Source organism: Aegilops tauschii, chromosome 6, assembly GCF_002575655.3.
Source record: "Aegilops tauschii subsp. strangulata cultivar AL8/78 chromosome 6, Aet v6.0, whole genome shotgun sequence".
NCBI lineage: Eukaryota > Viridiplantae > Streptophyta > Magnoliopsida > Poales > Poaceae > Aegilops > Aegilops tauschii.
The window spans coordinates 299,489,695-299,494,182 of NC_053040.3; positions in this window are offsets into that span (position 1 = coordinate 299,489,695).

The following is a 4,488-nucleotide window of genomic DNA, read 5'->3' on the forward strand; positions in this document are numbered from 1 at the left end:
CGATGCTGGTCGACTCCGACACGGCATCGCTTGACGCCTTCCCCAGCAACGTGGTGATCATCGACGACCCTCTCCCTCGAGCCGACAGTGGCAGCAGCGCTGTCACTGAGGTGTTGGTCATCAGCCACGGCGCCGTCTCCGGCGACAACGCCCACGACGCCCTACAAGCGGCGCTGCACGACTTGTCCGTCCCCATCCCGACCGACGCCGACGCCGAGACACTGGAGGTACGCCGCCTCGCCCTCGTCGCAGAAGGCCAGAAGATAGCATCCATGAGACGCCTCACTGAGGCTCACCAGTGCGAAGTCGACCGCGCCGCCTTTGGCACGCCGCCCCATGGCGGGCCGAGCCGAGCCGACTTCGTCAAGAAGCGCGGCGCAGCCATCGCCGGCATGCTAGGAGCAGATCGCCCAGTCTACGCCACGCCGCTCGAGAACCTGCGTGCCGCCCAGGCGGCCGCACACGAGCTGAACGGGCTGGGGGCTGACGAGCTCCCCTACATGACTAAACGCATCCAGCAGCTGATCGACACGGCCGCAGGGTAGCATGAAGCCAGCGCCCGCACTGAAAGTCCTCACCCACGCCGAGAGCACGGCGCGACATCCCGGATGCCGACTGCTAGCCGCAGCCGGACTCGGCTCACCATCGAGCGCGACGTAGAAGGCCGCCCCCAAGCTGTGGAACGATGAGGCAATCCGCCTCCTCCCCCGCCTCGTGGGGAGAGATATCCCACCCTGCCGCCTGTCACGCATCCGACTCTCGGCGGCCGACTAGGCCACCGCGAGGGAGTCGGCGAGAATGATGCCCGCCACCGGATTGACCGCCTAGCGCGATCCCTGGCGCTAGAAGAAGAAGATGATGTCGGCCCTCCTTGCTTTGGCCCCCGCATCCGCGACGAGCCCTTCCCCGAAGGGTTCTCGCTCCCAAGAGACACGCCAAAGTACAACGACTCTGTGAAGCCGGAAGACTGGTTGATCGACTACTCCACCGCAGTCCGCATAGCAAACGGCAACAGGCGCGTAGCCGTGAAGCACGTCCCGCTCATGCTTCAAGGAACGACACGCACTTGGCTGAACAGCCTCAAGCCCTACAGCATCAACAACTGGCTAGACTTCACGGAAGTCTTCGTCCGCAACTTCACCGGCACGTACAAGCGGCCTCCCAAGCCCCGCCAGCTCTCCTTGTGCGTCCAAGGGCCCAGCGAATCGACTCACGACTACCTCACGCGTTGGGTCGAGCTCCGCAACTCCTGCGAGGGGGTGCACAAGGTTCAAGCCATAGAGTACTTCACCGCCGGGTGCCGAGAGGGCACCCTCCTCAAGCACCGACTCCTCTGCGACGAGCCGACTACCCTCGACGAGCTGCTGATCATAGCAGACAAGTACGCCACTGCCGACTCCTTGATGAAGACCGAGCTTCGAGTGGATGCCTCTGGGAAGGTACTCGCTCCGGCTCCCAAGACGTCGGCTGGCGACTCCAACCGACGCCCTTACCAGAACGACAACAAGCCCAAGGCCCCCATGCCGCCTTCCACCAGTCGGCAAGTAGCCATAGTCGAAGACGAACAAGCCGAAGAGCGGCCCGCTCCCAAGAAGCAGAAGGGCGGCAGGCCGGCTTGGCAGCCGGCTTTCTCCTACGAGCAAACCCTTGATGCTCCCTGAAAGTTTCACAGCGGCGCGAAGCCGTCCAACCACACGACACGGAAGTGCCATTGGCTCACACAGATCTCCAAATGCGAGGGGCTGGTGCCGCCTCCACCTGCTGGCCCGCCGTCTCCGGCCCCTCAGCAGCCGGCTGTTCGAACAGCAGTCGGAGCAATTCAAGATGAGTTCCCAGATGAGCACGCCGCCTACGTCGTCTTCACAAGCCAAATTGAAGACACGCGTAGTCGGCGCCGTCAGCACCAAGAAGTCAACGCGGTCGCCTCCAACAACCCCGAGTTTATGCATTGGTCTGAGAAGCCTATCAGCTGGAGCGAGGCCGATCACCCAGAGGTGATGCCGTCTCCCGGCTCCTATGCATTGGTGTTGGACGCCACCCTCACGACAGAAAGGCGAGCCGCCAGTTTCTCCCGTGTGACGGCGGGAGCAGTATCAACATATTGTACCGTGACACCATGGAGAAGCTGAACCTCAAGACGAAGCAACTCATGCCAAGCCAGACTGTGTTCCATGGCATCGTACCCGGCCTGTCCTGTTCCCCAATCGGCAAGATCAAGATGGATGTTCTCTTCGGAGACAAGGATCACTTCCGCCGAGAGGCGATCTGGTTTGAAGTGGTGGATCTAGAGAGCCCTTACCACGCGTTTCTTGGCCGACCTGCCCTGGCCAAGTTCATGGCTGTGCCCCACTAGGCCTACCTCAAGATGAAGATGTCGAGTTCGAAGGGGATCATCACCATAGCCGGAGACTACAAGAAATCTTCCGAGTGTGCTGCAGCCAGCAGCCGGCTAGCCGAGTCCCTCGTGATTGCTGAAGAGAAGAAGATGCTGGACCAAGTCGTGGCCATGGCCGGCAAGCAGCCGGCCCTGTCCCCCGACCCCAAGGAGTATGACGCTCAAGGCTCCTTCCAACCAGCCAAGGAAACCAAGAAGATACCGCTGGACCTGGAGAACCCGGAGAGGTTTGCTGTCATTGGGGCAAACCTGGACAGTAAATAGGAAGGCGAGCTCGTCGACTTCCTCCGTGAGAATCGGGACATCTTTGCATGGTCCCCAAAGGACATGCCAGGTGTTCCGAAGGATTTCGCCGAGCACAAGCTACACATTTGAGCAGACGCAAAGCCAGTCAAGCAACCTCTCCGCCGAGTGTCGGAGGAGAAGAGAAGGATAGTGGGTGAAGAGATAGCCCGGCTCCTGGCAGCCGGCTTCATTATGGAGGTGTTTTTCCCAGAATGGCTCGCCAACCCGGTCCTAGTGTTGAAGAAGAACAACAAATGGCGCATGTGTATAGATTACACTAGCCTCAACAAAGCCTGCCCCAAAGATCCGTTTGCCTTACCCCGAATTGATCAAGTGATAGACTCCACAGCCGGATGCGAGCTGTTGAGTTTCTTGGATGCCTACTCAGGCTACCACCAGATCAAGTTGGATCCAGCTGACCGCCTGAAGACCACCTTCATCACACCATTCGGAGCTTTCTGCTACCTGACTATGACATTCGGCTTGAGAAATGCCGGTGCCACTTTTCAGCGTTGCATGCAGAAATGCCTCCTCAAGCAACTCGGTAGAAATGCCCACGTCTATGTAGACGATATCGTGGTGAAGACGGAGAAGCGCGGCACCCTGCTGGAAGACCTCAGAGAAACATTTGCCAACTTGCGCCGGTTCCAGATCAAGCTCAACCCTGAGAAATGCGTGTTCGGAGTACCAGCCGGCCAGCTTCTAGGCTTCTTGGTCTCCGAACGTGGCATTGAGTGCAACCCAGTGAAGATCAAGGCCATTGAGAGAATGGAGATTCCTACCAAGCTGCGAGACGTCCATAAGTTTACCGGGTGCATGGCCTCCCTAAACCGCTTCATCAGCCGGCTAGGCGAGAAGGCTCTCCCCCTGTACCGACTCATGAAGAAGTCCACCCACTTCGAGTGGAACGACCAGGCAGACCAAGCGTTCCACGAGTTGAAGAAGATGCTGACCACGCCGCCTGTCCTGGCAGCGCCGACTAATAAAGAGCCCATGCTCCTTTACATTGCCGCGACTAGCCGAGTGGTCAACACAGTGATTGTGGTCCAACGCCCAGAAGAAGGCCGAGCTCAGTTAGTCCAGAGGCAGGTGTATTATTTGAGCGAAGTACTGTCCACCTCGAAGCAAAACTACCCGCACTACCAGAAGATGTGCTATGGAGTATACTTCGCTGCCCAGAAGCTGAAGCCCTACTTTCAAGAGCATCCCATCACGGTCGTATGCACTGCCCCGCTTGCCGAGATCATAGGCAGCCGGGATGCATCCGGCCGGGTCGCTAAGTGGGCCATTGCGCTGGCTCCCTACACGATCTTCTACCAGCCCCGCACCGCCATCAAATCCCAAGTGTTGGCCGACTTCCTTGTCGACTGGGCCGAGACCCAGTACCTACCGCCGGCTCCCGACTCCACTCATTGGCGGATGCACTTCGATGGATCCAAGATGCACACCGGCTTGGGAGCCGGCATCGTCCTCACCTCTCCCAAGGGCGACAAACTCAGATACACATTGCAAATTCATTTTGCTGCCTCCAACAATGTGGCCGAGTACGAGGCGCTCATACACGGACTCCGGCTAGCCAAAGAGCTCGGCATACGCCGGATCCTGTGCTATGGCGACTCGGATCTGGTAGTCCAACAATCATCCGGCAACTGGGACGCCAAGGACGCAAACATGGCGAGCTACCGATTCCTCGTCCAGCAAATCAGCGGATACTTTGAAGGGTGCGAGTTCCTTCACGTGCCACGGGCCGACAACGAGCAAGCAGATGCCCTGGCACGGATCGGCTCCACCCGACAAGCTATACCAGC